Source organism: Phyllobates terribilis, unplaced genomic scaffold (assembly GCF_046119375.1).
Source record: "Phyllobates terribilis strain yellow unplaced genomic scaffold, ASM4611937v1 Scaffold_1__5_contigs__length_1240528914, whole genome shotgun sequence".
Taxonomy (NCBI): Eukaryota; Metazoa; Chordata; class Amphibia; order Anura; family Dendrobatidae; genus Phyllobates; species Phyllobates terribilis.
The window spans coordinates 10,056,402-10,071,227 of record NW_027362761.1 but is presented as its reverse complement, the minus strand read 5'-3'; the positions used below and the strand labels follow the sequence as shown (position 1 = coordinate 10,071,227).

General features: G+C 45.6%; 1 protein-coding gene and 1 long non-coding RNA gene across 8 annotated transcripts in view; one reads left to right on the top strand and one right to left on the bottom strand.

The window, feature by feature from the left end:
* LOC141167642 (uncharacterized) overlaps nt 1–14,826 on the top strand; it is an 85,821-nt gene that overhangs the window by 45,503 nt on the left and 25,492 nt on the right. For both annotated transcript variants that reach the window (XR_012251537.1, XR_012251486.1), the window contains one exon: nt 134–260. This is a non-coding gene — a long non-coding RNA (uncharacterized lncRNA). The remainder of the gene's footprint in view (nt 1–133; nt 261–14,826) is intronic.
* LOC141167232 (uncharacterized) overlaps nt 1–14,826 on the bottom strand; it is a 632,749-nt gene that overhangs the window by 603,026 nt on the left and 14,897 nt on the right. The window contains exon 2 of one of the 6 annotated variants that reach the window (XM_073654835.1): nt 11,173–11,426. The exons of the other annotated variants lie outside the window; for them this stretch is intronic. The gene's annotated coding sequence lies outside the window, so the exon portion shown is untranslated. The remainder of the gene's footprint in view (nt 1–11,172; nt 11,427–14,826) is intronic. 6 annotated transcript variants of the gene reach the window in all.

Here is a 14,826-nt window from a genome sequence, read left to right as displayed (position 1 = left end):
TCATTCCAATATTAAAAGATTTTTGATTAACAGAACCCCCATTATGTTCATATCAAGGAAAATATTATAATGGTTATCCAATATTTACGCCAGCATAATTTTTTTATGTTTAACTCTGAATATTTTTTTCCAGGTGACGGGAGCGCCGATGGGCTGACGATTATCTCCCTCGCTCCAAAACTCTACGTATCTTGGTGAGAGGAACAATTTATTTTTACAGAATCTGATCCCTTCAATGGGAATTTACTATGGTATGGAAGGTATGTAAATGATATCTTGATTAATTGTAGGGGAGATATGTCCATTATCCACAGTTTCATGCAATACACTAATACCAATGAAATTAATCTGTCTTTCACTTCTGGACTCAGTAAAAAAAAATATTTCTTGGATCTTACACTGGAGGGCAATTTAGATTCAGGGAATCTAACATGTAGAATGCATAATAGTGGCAACACAATATTACGAGCTGACAGCTGTCATAGCACCCACACGATAAACTCTACCCCGTATGGGGAATTTATTAGGGCCAAAAAAATATGTTTTGAAACTCAAGTATTCCAGAGTGAAAGTATGGCAATCAAAGAAAGGCTGAAGAAAAGGGGCTATAAAGAATGTAATATTCTTAACTCACTCAATAAAGTGAATAACTTATCACGACAGGATTTTGTGTATGATTAGAATGTTCCCACAAAAAAAAAAGAAAAACTGCAATAACAGAATGGTCTCCAGTACCCCATACGATCTACAATATAATGACATTTAAAAATATTATCACTAAATATACAGTACAGACCAAAAGTTTGGACACACCTTCTCATTTAAAGATTTTTCTGTATTTTCTTGACTATGATAATTGTACATTTACACTGAAGGCATCAAAACTATGAATTAACACATGTGGAATTATATACTTAACAAAAAAGTGTGAAACGACTGAAAATATGTCTTATATTCTAGGTTCTTCAAAGTAGCCACCTTTTGCTTTGATGACTGCTTTGCACACTCTTGGCATTCGCTTGATGAGCTTCAAGAGGTAGAGGTTTCACTGTTGGGATTGTATTGGGCAGGTGATGAGCAGTGCCTGGTTTTCTCCACACATACCGCTTAGAATTATCACCAAAAAGTTCTATCTTCATCTCATCAGACCAGAGAATCTTATTTCTCATAGTCTGGGAGTCCTTCATATGTTTTTGAGCAAATTCTATGCTTTCATATGTCTTGCACTGAGGAGAGGCTTCCGTCGGGCCACTCTGCCATAAAGGCCTGACTGGTGGAGGGCTGCAGTGATAGTTGACTTTGTGGAACTTTCTCCCATCTCCCTACTGCATCTCTGGAGCTCAGCCACAATGATCTTGGGGTTCTTCTTTACCTCTCTCACCAAGGCTCTTCTCCCACGATTGCTCAGTTTGGCTGGACGGCCAGGTCTAGGAAGACTTCTGGTGGTCCAAAACTTCCTCCATTTAAGGATTATGGAGGCCACTGTGCTCTCAGGAACCTTGAGTAATGCAGAAATTCTTTTGTAACCTTGGCCAGATCTGTGCCTTGCCACAATTCTGTCTCTGAGCTCATTGGGCAGTTCCTTTGAGCTCATGATTCTCATTTGGTCTGACATGCACTGTGAGCTGTGAGGTCTTATATAGACAGGTGTGTGCCTTTCCAAATCAAGTCCTATCAGTTCAATTAAACACAGCTGGACTCCAATGAAGGAGTAGAGCCATCTAGAGGAGGATCACAAGGAAATGGACAGCATGTGACTTAAATATGAGTCTCTGAGCAAAGGGTCTGAATACTTATGACCATGTGATATTTCAGTTTTTCTTTTTTAATAAATTTGCAAAAATTTCTACATTTCTGTTTTTTTTCAGTCAAGATGGGGTGCAGAGTGTACTTTAATGAGAAAAAAATGAAACTTTTTAGAATTTACCAAATGGCTGCAATGAAACAAAGAGTGAAAAATTTAAAGGGGTCTGAATACTTTCCGTACCCACCTCACTGTAGCTTTCCGTAGGTTTTGTCCATTTTCCAATTGGAGTACCTCCCGCTGCTAAGCTCTGAGCCATTTCCGTGACACAGGTTTAGTCGTTTTCTTTAGTTATTACTTCTTCTTTCATGTAATTGTATATATTGTATTGTTTTTTTGCCATTTTGTAACATCTTTGTATATTTTTTTATAAACACTGCATACCTTTCTGGATTAAATATATAAAATTTAATATCTCTTTTCCTCTTGCTCTGTAAACCATACCCCAGAAGCCATACACTACCTGTAATGGGTGTCCAATCGGCCTGTTTAAACAATTGGTGGTGGTAGCTAGTAGTTCTTTGTCATTGTGGAGCTGGCATTAACCGTACAGGGGTGTATACATATATTCCATGGATTGGAATTGGGGATGTATATACCATACGCTTGTAATAAGAAGCAGTAAATTCCCTGAAGGACCCTTGTAAGATGTGCCATTAATGAGGAAAGACTGCCATTTGCTGGCCAGGCGAAATCAAGTGGAACCAAATTGTGCAGGAAGATTTGCAGGGGGAGTGACTTCGGGTGCTGGACCTGATCAGGTGACCCACAGGAAGGACTTCCTTGTGTAATGCAGCGGCTTGCTTGGCATTACTGTAATGATCCAGGATGTGTTTTGGGCTGACCATGTACCTTCCCCCTCAGGTGACTGCAGGTCCTGTGCACACAGAATGTCTGATCACATGACTGTGACCTCAGCACAGGTCCTATGGGTGTGTACTACAGGATATATAAACCCTGATAGACTTGACACAGTGGTGTGTGTCAAAAGGCATGAGGCCTGTTCCCGTGTGGGACGCCGTTATAGAGTGAGGCCTGGTGATGCCTGGCGTAGCCTGAAAGGTCGAGGCTGGATCTTGTGTAGAAGCCAGTGGCCTTGGAGGGAAAGCCGGCTTGGAAGGCAAGAGTCCTGGAAGGCGAAGGCTGGATGTTGTAGGTGAGAAAACATACCAGTAGCCTTGGACGGGACGACGGCTAGAGACCCCCATCTGGGAAGCCGCAAAGCCACAGTGGTGGCAAACCAAATGGACTGAAGCAGCTGTAACCCGTCAAAGGTAAAGACACTGCTTATTGTGGACATTTATGTTAGTACCTTGCTGAAGGCTGTACCTGGAGCCAAGTGGGCGTAGCTGCCACTGGAAAGGCTCGTGGACATTATATGTGTGATATGCAGTTTATGATAAAATAATAAACTGCTGCATTGTGCAATACCGGAAAGACATGGCATGTGTGCTTTAATTAACCCGCTGCAGCGAGTGTCCCCCAGTATGATGACTAGCGCTGCCGTACATGTGGTGGAGAATGCGGGCAATTGCAACCCGGTTGCTAGGGGCAACCGCAGCCCGGTTGCGAGAGGTAACGGCATTGAACGACGAGTGTGGATGCAAGCATCTTGCTGTGGCTCGGCGGGGTCACGAAGATTAAAGCATCTGGCTGCAACTCGGTGGGGTTGCGAAGATTGTCGTCACACTCAAACCCGGTTTTGCTGTGGCTCGGCGGGGTCACGAAAATTAAAGCATCTTGCTGTGACTCGGCGTGGTCACGAAGATTAAAGCAGCTTGCTGTGACTCGGCAGGGTTAGGAAAATTGTCCTCGCACTCAAACCTGGTTTGCTGTGGCTCGGCGGGGCCACAAAAATTTTCCGGGGAGAGCGGTGAAGTTCTAGTGTGAACAGCGTACCACGATGGCTGTGAACGAAGCAGCAAATGTGTTTGAAGCTATTGAGCGATTAAAGGGCCGGTTAAAACCGGAGCAGGTATTTGAGAAACTTCTACAGGACATGGTGCAGGAACCGCAGGAGCTGTGGGCACCGTATAGAATGGCGGCAGTGGACCATTCTATGTACTCTCCGGGGGCGCCAGTATTGTCCCAGAGTGCCCGGGGAGGTGGTAAGAGATGTTGTGAACTGAGTCCTAAGACTATTGCTGATTTTTTTTGTAAAAATTCCCCTGCCGGTGTGGTTGTTCAAAAGGGGACGGAGTCTAAAAAAGGGGCAGATTTTCACAAGAGTGTGAAGTATAGAAAACTAAAAATTGTTACTGGTTGTGGGTTGGTACCTCCTAAAAATGACAATTTGACAGTTGATAGCGGGGTAGCTCCAGTAGAAGGGGTTGACGTCAAAGGGGGAGGTGACCTGTTAGTCCACAAAACCATGGGGAGTGACACAGACCCCGTAGCTGACGGAGACACTACGAAAGTAGAAGGAGAGGTCAGTCAGGAGGGGCTAGACGAGGTGAGAAAGTCCCCCTCTCGTCGACGGCGCAAGGGCCGCAAAAAGGTTGCTCCTGTAGTCTTGGCTGAAAGTGAAAATAAAGAAAATGTAATGCTGTGTGCCTTGGTTTCAAGTGTGGATCCTCCTTCAGAGGCAGAAGAGGAGGTGACGTTGCCGGTAGCAACCTCCGATACCATACTGAGACAGAAGGATCAGGATCTGACAGCCCTGAAAGAGGAGGTGGCCAGTCATGACCAAGAGCTGGAGCCTATCAGGCAGCAGTGTCAGAGTGACGTGCAGCAACTATGTGAAAACCTGGAGAACGTGTCCTCAGACCAGCGAGCCTGGAGTCTGAATGGCAGAAAATATACCAGGTAGTGAGGATCTTACAGCGAGACCTGGAGGGAAGCAACCAGGAAATTAACCAATGGAAGGAAATGTTCCAGGAAATTAAGGAGGACCACCGCAAAACCAAGGAGGAGGTTTTGCAGTTGAAGCTTGAAAAGGAGGCGCTGCAGGATGAAGTTTCTGGGCGTGAACAAAACCTAGAACGACTGCGCGAACAGTTCAACCAGGAACTGTGTGAAACCAAGAAGGAATATGGTGAACACAGTGAGGAACTGCAACAAATTAAGAGAGATTGTGAGGATCTCCTCAGGGTTAAAGAAAAACTAGAGAAAGATAAGGCGGATGCAGAGCACATGCGCCAAGTGGTTGAGACCACTCTGCAGAACACCCATGATGAAAATGGTGATCTCCGCAGAAAGACCCTAGGTCTGGAAGCTCAGGTGAAGGAGCTGCAGATGTTCTGTGATAATCTCCAGAGGGCAGAGAAGTGCCTTAAGGAAAGAATCAGCAAGGTGGAAGCTGAGCGGAAACAGATGGAAGAGTCTATCGGAGAAGCCACAGACCAGGGCCAAGAGTTGGCCACTGGAGATGGGAGGTATGAAACAGATACCTCCTTGAATAATACGAGCTCGGATGATTCGGTGGATGTAGTAGCAGAGATCAAGGAGCTCAAGGAGTCGCTACAAGCCCATATGATACAAGAGCAGCTTGAGAGACTGGCTGTTGAGAGCCGAGTGGGTGCATTGGAGACAGAGAGGTCTGAGAGAACTCTACTGTTAGAGGAGCAGCAGAAGCAGGAAGAGCTTCAGAGATGGGCTGCTGAGAGGCGAGTAGCTGAGCTAGAGGAAGAAATTTTCAAGCTCAAAAGTCGCCTGGCAAAGTATCACTCAGTGAACGAGGCCTCTTTGGAGAAGGAAAAGGAAAAAAAAGTTACACTCACTCCCTTATACCATGAGAAGGTGGACCTGAGGAGAGCTAACAGTGTGTCAACAGAAGATAAAAATGAGATGGAAGTGGTCAAGACGAAAATTCTTGACGTTGTAGCTGTGAGTCAGCTCAGGGGAAGCATACAGGGTGAAGAAGCTGAAAGTCAGTTGTCCCTGAAACCTGAGCTGGTTGATCGTTTGGAGACCACTGGTGAGACAGAAACCTCTCAGTACAAGTGCCTCATAGATGTACCCGAGGATTTGAGAGAAGAATGCACCAGTGAGTCCGTGCATGAAGAGTTTAAGAAGGTCGTGGGAGCTTGTAAGGTGTACTCGACCTCAGAAGCTAAACAGCTGGTGGTCCTGTCCACGACCGAAGTCACAGTGAAGAGGGTGGCGATCCTAAGTGACATGCACTGGCGATGTATTCGCATGAAGCGGTTTCTCCGGTTGAAGACGGAACAAGTCGTTAGACAACTGGAGCTTATGAGAAAAGCTCACAGTCTGCGGGAAGAAGTCATCCGGGTGCCTCATGTTCTGGTGAGAAAGCTCATTGGGACGAATGGCCGAGCCATGCAGATGATGGTAAAGAAGTCTGCTGTGGTGAAAGTAAGCAGTCCACGTGATCGTCTGGACTGGATACCAGATGAAGATGGCATGGTGTCATTCTCCGCTGTAGGAAGAAAGTCTTGCATATGTGCGCATGCTGATGGAGTACCGAGTGACCTACCTGCGGGAGGTAGAACAGTTGAATCTCGCTAGACTGCGAGTGGATAGACAGCATCATCTGAGCAGCAGAAGCAGCAGAAGATGGCAGCCATCTAGAAATTGTGAGACCAGACAGAGAAAGGGCCCCCTAAGTAACAGAACAGCTACAGCTGAAGTTAGGGACCTTTCAAGATGTCCTGAGAGTAGTGGGCGTGGGTTTAGAGGTAGTGAGACCTCCAGAAACTCATGTTTGAGTGGCCCATACAAACGACCCAATAGAGGACGGGACAGTACGGAGTCGAACTGGACCTTAGATACCAGGGCATGTTAGTCACACTGCTGTATTGACCGCTGGGAGAGGGGGAGCTCTGACAAGGTTACGACCCGGAAAGGTGACCTGACGAAGTCAGTGACATTGACAGATGGTAGGTCCCTAAGGAATGGGCTAATCTCGATGACTAATGTTCCAGGGGCTGGACAACGCAAGTGTCAGGTACATGGTCTCGGTGTGAACTGTGGGTTATAGTGGATTGTGTATATTATGTGTTCAACCCAACAAGTTTGAACAGAGGGGGGGATATGTAATGTAGCGGCTTGCTTGGCATTACTGTAATGATCCAGGATGTGTTTTGGGCTGACCATGTACCTTCCCCCTCAGGTGACTGGTCACATGACTGTGACATAGTGCAGGTCCTGTACACACAGAATGTCTGATCACATGACTGTGACCTGAGCACAGGTCCTATGGGTGTGTACTACAGGATATATAAACCCTGATAGACTTGACACTGTGGTGTGTGTGAAAAGGCATGAGGCCTGTTCCCGTGTGGGACACCGTTATAGAGTGAGGCCTAGTGAGGCCTGGTGATGCCTGGCGTAGCCTGAAAGGTCGAGGCTGGATCTTGTGTAGATGCCAGTGGCCTTGGAGGGAAAGCCGGCTTGGAAGGCAAGAGTCCTGGAAGGCGAAGGCTGGATGTTGTAGGTGAGAAAACATACCAGTAGCCTTGGACGGGACGAAGGCTAGAGACCCCCATCTGGGAAGCCGCAAAGCCACAGTGGTGGCAAACCAAATGGACTGAAGCAGCTGTAACCCGTCAAAGGTAAAGACACTGATTATTGTGGACATTTATGTTAGTACCTTGCTGAAGGCTGTACCTGGAGCCAAGTGGGCGTAGCTGCCACTGGAAAGGCTCGTGGACATTATATGTGTGATATGCGGTTTATGATAAAATAATAAACTGCTGCATTGTGCAATACCGGAAAGACATGGCATGTGTGCTTTAATTAACCCGCTGCAGCGAGTGTCCCCCAGTATGATGACTAGCGCTGCCGTACACTTGATATAAAAGCCCTGCATGCCAAACCGCAGGCAGATTTGGCGCCAAGCAAGAGAGCAGACATGCACAGAGACGCCGCTGACAGGCCTCAGTGGGAAGTCTGCGTCACCCAGGTGTCGGTCACCGCCTGGCAAGGTCCGGATCCCCCACAGGAGAACTCCAAGTTCTGCCTATGCTAGTCAGGACCAGGATCCGCTGGTCAAGTCTCCGAAACCCAGAGTCGCCTTTCAAGAGCCAAGGCCCAGTCCTCTCCGCCCCAAGAGACTTCCGCTAACAGTCAAGCTGAGAAGAGTGAGAAGACTGCGACAAGAGAGGCACGCCTGCTATTGTGGAGAAACAGCGTGAGTGAGCAGGGCCTCACTTCCAGCTTTCACATACGGTACCGGGGTTGGCTGGGACTAGGATTTCAGGTTGGTGTGTAGGAGACTCAACAGGCTTTGATAGACTATGTCAGAGAGAGACTTGCGGCCTAGCGGGAAAACCCAGTGACCCCCGCTAGAGCCAGATCGAGATAGAGAATTTATGTGGTGACTCCCATGACTGGACACACCACCATTGTGAAAAGAACATTATAGTTAATTAGTGAAAGACTTTCTTTGCTATTCCAAGCTTATTGTTATTAGTTCTACTGTTGATTTGCCTTGTCACTAAAAATGTGTTTAAAGTCATTTCTATATATTAATTTTGTTATATCAATCCCTGACTGTTTCCGCCTCGTGATCTATGTGCGTTACATCCCGACACCTGTATTACATGCTCACTGTGTTCCCCAATAACCGGCCTAGTAGTGGAAGCAGCCGCGACCTTGTCCATCACTCGTCACTCAATTGCGTAATTGTTGCATTTCCCTGACAAACTGGTGACATCTGTGAGATCTGGATGATCTCTCCGGTGTCATCTGTGACAAAGTGGTAACGGTGGTAGGATCTGTGTGACCTCCTCCCCCCCTTCCTTCCCGGTGTGTATCGTTGACAAAGATTTTGGGGCTTGAAACCTTCTGTCCTCTTTTAATTAGGTCGTTGCTTGTTGGATTTGCATACTAGAAGTCTGAGGCACCGAAAGGTTTCCCCTTTCATTGCTTGAGCACGCACTCATTCTAGATATAATCTGCTTGTGTAAGGATGAACTCAAGGACAGAAGAGTAGCAATTTTTTCTGATAATATAGGTGGTGGTTTGTGTGGTAAACAATCTGATCCAGTGGCGTGAGTGTTTAAGCTAGTTAGTTTAGCAGTGTCTGAGTTTATATGTGACATTCATGGTAAACACTGTCTGTATAAATAGGCTAGAAGAGCTTTCTCCATTCCAGACTTACACGCCATGCTGCAGTTTAAACAACTGTCAGTCCTAGCAAAGTGACACTAGTATGGGAAGGAAGGCAGGGTGCACTAGTATGTCCTTGCCAGGAGCGAACATTAGCAGCTTGGGGCCCCTGTGCAAGAAATGTGTTTTGGTCCCAATCCTTTTATGGCAACCAAGCTACAGGGGGGGGGGTGGATAAGTATTTGATACACTGGCGATTTTGCAAGATTTCCCACCTACAAAAAATGGTCTGTAATTTTTATCGTAGGTACACTTCAAATGTGAGAGACAGAATCCAAAAGTACAATACAGAAAATCACATTGTATGATTTTAAATAATTAAATTGCATTTTATTGCATGAAATAAGTATTTGATCATCTACCCACCAGCAAGAATTCTGGCTCTCACAGACCTGTTAGTTTTTCTTTAAGAAGCCCTCCTACTCTACACTCATTACCTGTATTAATTGCATCTGTTTGAACTCGTTACCTGTATAAAAGACAACTTGTCTATATTAACCCGTTTAAAGCCCATGACGTACTATTCCGTACCTGCGCCCTGGGCTTTAAGAGTCAGGTACGGAATAGTACGTCATGGCGATCGAGCCCGCACACAGGCTGTGTGGGCGCGATCGACGCCGGGTGTCAGCTGATTGTCACAGCTGACACCTGGTACTATGTGCACCGCTCCCGGCACATTAACCCCCGCAATGCTGCGATCGAAGTCGATCGCAGCATTGCGGTGGCAAGGGGAGGTGATCACAATACTCACCTCCTCTTCCGGCCTCCAGGACTGTCTGCCGCGGCTTCCTGGATGTTGCCATGACGACCCGATGTCGTCCTGACAGCATCGGGGGTCACCAGACAGCAGAAAGATAGTTTGGTCATGCGCAGTGCATGACCAAACGATCTTCTCCCTGTGCAGCGCTGACAGCCTGCATAGCACAGGTATGGTGCTCCATTCCTGTGCTATGCAGGCGATCAGAATAAAAAAAAGTGAAAGCCCCCGAAGAATAAAGACGTCTAATCACTTATACCGCACAAAGAACGGCGTAAAAAATAAAACTCTCGGGTTAGGGTTGTGCTAGGATTAGGGTTAGGGTTGGGTTGGGGTTAGGGTTGGGATTTTTTTCAAAAGTAAAAAAAAGATGACGATATGGCGACTAGTGTTGAGCTCAAGTGCTTGCTACTTGATTTTGCATCGGGTACTTGGGTATGCACCGAGTATCGCGGGTGCTCGAGTCTCCGCCCCATATGCTTCACGGCCAAAAAATCCTTGCGGGGATTGCCTGCCATGCACGAGCGATCCCCGCATGTTTTTTTTTTGGGTGTCTAATAACCGTGAAACATGTGGGTGGGGACTCGAGCATGTCACTCGAGCACCCGCGATACATGGTGCATACCTGAGTACCCGATGCAAACTCAAGTAGCGAGCACTTGCGCTCAAGACTAATGACAACTTATTCAATATGATGACCTAATGTTATCAAATTCTGTGTCGTACCTCTGGGTTCAAAATGTTCACTATACCCCTTGATAAAATCTTTGAGGGGTGTAGTTTCCAAAATGGGGTCACTTGTGGGGGGGTTTCCAATATTTAGGCACATCAGGGGTTCTAAAACCGCGACATGGCGTCCGCTCTCGATTCCAGCCAATTCTGCGTTCAAAAAGTCACACAGTGCTCCTTCACTCCTGAACCCTGCCGTGCGCCCAAACACTGTATTTTCCCCACATATGGGGTATTGGCGTACTAAGGAGACATTGCACAAAAGTTTTTGGGGTCCATTTTCTCCTCCTACCCTTGTGAAAATAAAAAAATTGGGGCTAAAACATCATTTTTGTGGAAAAAGTTAGATTTTTTTATTTTCACGGCTCCATGTTATAAACTTCTGTAAAGGACTTGGGGGTTCAGGGTGCTCACCACACATCTAGATAAGTTCCCTGAGGGGTCTAGTTTCCAAAATGGTATCACTTGTGGGGGTTTTCCACTGTTTAGGCACATCAGGGGCACATCCGCTAATTATTCAAGCAAATTTTACACTCAAAAAGTCAAATGGCATTCCTTCCCTTCCGAACCCTGCCGTGCGCCCAAACAGTGGTTTTCCCCCACATATGAGATATCTTCTTACTCAGGAGAAATTGCACAACAAACTGCTTGGTGCAATTTCTCCTGTTACCCTTATGAAAATGCAAAATTGGGGGCTGAAAAACATTTTTGTGGGAAAAATGTGAACATTTTATTTTTACGGCTCAATGTTATAAACTTCTGTAAAGCACCTGGGGGTTAAAGGTGCTCAACACACATCTAGATAAGTTACCTGAGGGGTCTAGTTTCCAAAATGGTTCACTTGTGGGGGGTTTCCACTGTTTAGGCACATCAGGGGCTCTCCAAATGCAACATGGCGTCCGCTAATTATTCAAGCAAATTTTACATTCAAAAAGTCAAATGGCGCTCCTTCCCTTCCGAACCCTGCCGTGCGCCCAAACAGTGTTTTTTCCCAACATATGGGGTATCTGCGTGCTCAGGGGAAATCGCACAACAAATTTTGGGGTCCATTTTTTCCTGTTACTCCTGCGAAAATAAAAAAAATTTGGTTTAAAATAACATTTTTGTGAAAAAAGTTAATTGTTAATTTTTTTCTTCCACATTCCAAAAATTCCTGTGAAGCACCTGAAGGGTTAATAAAGTTCTTGAATGTGGTTTTGAGCACCTTAAGGGGTGTACTTTTTAGAATGGTGTCACTTTGGGGTATTTTCTGTCATAAAGACCGCTCAAAGTGACTTCAAATGTGATGTGGTCCCTAAAAAATTGGTTTTGTAAATTTTGTTGGAAAAATGAGAAATCGCTGGTCAACTTTTAACCCTTATAGCTCCCTAATAAAAAAAAATTTGGTTCCAAAATTGTGCTGATGTAAAGTAGACATGTGGGAAATGTTATTTATTAATTCTTTTGTGTGACATATCTCTTTGATTTAAGGGCATAAAAATTCAAATTTTGAAGATTTGCAAAATTTTAAAAATTTTCGCCAAATTTCCATATTTTTCACAAATAAACGCAAGTGATATAGAAGAAATTTTACCACAATCATGAAGTACAATATGTCACGAAAAAACAATCTCAGAATCAGGGGTATTCGTTGTAGCGTTCCAGAGTAATTACTTCATAAAGTGACAGTAGTCAGAATTGTAAAAATTGGCCTGGTCATTAACGTGCAAACCACCTTGGGTTTTAAAGGGGTTAAATATATAAAGAAATGATTGCTTATGGCATGGGAAAGCTTCTTTTCTAATGGAGGAGGCGGATGGACTGGTCTTCTGGTCAGATGCTGCTCCATCAGCAGTCATGTTACATCTAACAAGAGAGGACTATGCAATAAAGAGAGGGCGCTGTGATTAACAATAAGCTATGTAAGAGACGCGGCTATATATAACAAGTCATAATAGTATGTAATAATGAGACAGCACTGTACATAACTGAGGATGCTACATAATTAGTGACCACCCCATAAATAACTAGAGAGGATTATACATAATAAGGGATGCCCTTTCCAGTAGTAATGTCCCCCATACTTGGCCCCTTCCTGGGATAATGTATCCCAACCTGATACCCTTCCAGGTATAATGTCCCCCTTCCATGTATAATGTCCCCCATCCTGGTGTACATGTCCCCCCAAACCTGGTGTACATGTCCCCCCCATCCTGGTGTACATGTCCCCCCCATCTTGGTATACATGTCCCCCATTCTGATATACATGTTCCACAGACTGGTATACATGTGCCCCATCCTGCTATGTATGTGCTCCATCCAGCTATAATGTGCCCTGTTTTGTAATACATTAAAACCAAATGATACTACTCACCTTGCCACATGCTCCCACGCCGGACGGGGTCCTCCTCTACAGTCGACGCAGGAGTCGGCAGTTGACTTCAGCATCCCTGCCATGGAGCATGACGTCAATGCCATGAGCCCTCAATCACTGGCACACCGACGTTGGCTACGGGCCTCTGATTGGTTGCCGTGTATTGCAGCACAGGGAGACAGCGGGTTCCCTGCGCTGCAATACATTTCAGCTGAATGTGTGTCCTCGGACGCCCATCCAGCTTTAATAGTCACTAGGATTGACGGGTCCCCGCTCCCCTACGGGCTCCGCTGCAGCTGCACCGGCAATATGTCCGACCCTGGTCCTTGCAGCCCTCTGTGAGCTCATTGGATTGTTTGGTGCCCCCAAGATTTTTTTCTCTTTATAAAAAAAATAATAATTTCTGGCAGGTCATGGAGAAAAATATCTTCTTAAGATTATAGAGAGGGTCCATGTGGTGGGTCTGCTAGATCGTGTGGTGGTATGCTTGGGACCGCAAGATACTGAACAGAAGTTAAAAGGAGATGCCATGCCTTTTTCTGTTAATGTGGTATGGCAGGTTGAAAGATGCCTTTGATCTTTAATGTCAGGTTGAAGGATAGCCTAGAAGAGGCTTTAGCTCTTTGTAGAGTAGTGCAGCCAGCATCAGATCTCATTTGACTGGTACTTAGAGGGTATAACCAGTCTGGGCAGAAAGGGAGGCGTTCAATTGCAAGCTCACCTGGCTTGATGATAACCTAATTTTTTTGAGTGGGGCGTATAATTTAGGTTTTATAATTGTTTAAATTACAATTTTTGTTATCAATGGCTATCGATGGGGCCTACTTTCTTATATGTCCAAATTAGATTTTAAAAAATTAAAATGCACCTTCAGCAACATTATGTAGCTTTTTTGGGGCTCATTCAGGAAAAACCATTTGGTGAAACTCCCAAAGTTGATTAATCAAAACGTGTTGCCTGTACCATTACAGAGGTTCTCAGATCATAAAAGATTAAAATTGCAAAGTGCATGTAAAACAAGTAGTCTTGCAATTTATTATTAAAATTCCTCTACTTTTTCAAGAACAAAGAGATTTTTAATGTTATTGTTTACTGCTCAATGCCTAAGTTATGGCCAGCCCTGGCCAGATTTCTTCAGCATCTTGCACTTGCTTGATGCTGAAGAGGCAAAACTATATTGCAGCACAAGGACAGCATGTGAGGGAAGCTATTCCCCCACTCCAACAGGCCGTTATGGAGCAGCTAATCGGTGGAAAGTGAAGGAATCGTTCACTTTTCTACTCTTGGGAATGGAGCAATGCCTTCGTCTTCAAGCATACACAGTCTAATTGCCATTTCAAGTGTGCCAATAACGCAGGAGGAATACTCAGCCAGAAGTCGTTCATAGCACCTATGGGAAACGCTGCTCACCCCACACAATATGAAGATTAGTGAGACTGGGACATGGAGGCCAACTAGGGGGTCACGCCCTGGAGGGTGGAAGATAATTCCATAGTGTAAGCATTGGACACCAGCCCTACACCCTCTTCTCAATATCTGCTACCATTGATCGTCTGTAATTTTGGAACTTTGGTCATCTGCACATGTTTTATTGTACCATCTCTGGCTGTTATCCTTTTGGTTGTACTGCAAATAAAGTTAACTCATTTCACAGTTAACTTGACTCCTGACTCTCCTGTCTCCCTCCCCATAGACACCACGGGGTACACCACTAACCAACACTAGAGAGGGAACAGTAATCACCGGCATTTAACCCCCACACACCCACAGCTGTGTGCCCAACTTCAGTGCTCTGGAGCGCCAGGCACAGGGCACGGCCACCACCAACCACACAGTTGACAGTGAAGAGGGTCTGACCCATGCCTGGTGTTAATGGGTGCCCTGCGCTCCGATTGTCACAAGTGTGTTTAGTGAGGCCGGATATAGTCTAGTCCAATGCTGGCATCGCTAGGATGCTGAACTCAGCTGCCGGCTACTGGAGAGAACGCAGTGCAGGAGAAGAAGGAAGGCGAGTAGGAGCGTTTATTATGGGGTTTTTTTGTATGCCTTGAACAGCGACGCCAGCAGGATGGGGGGGAGGCAGCATATATACATGGATTGGGGGGGAAAGGC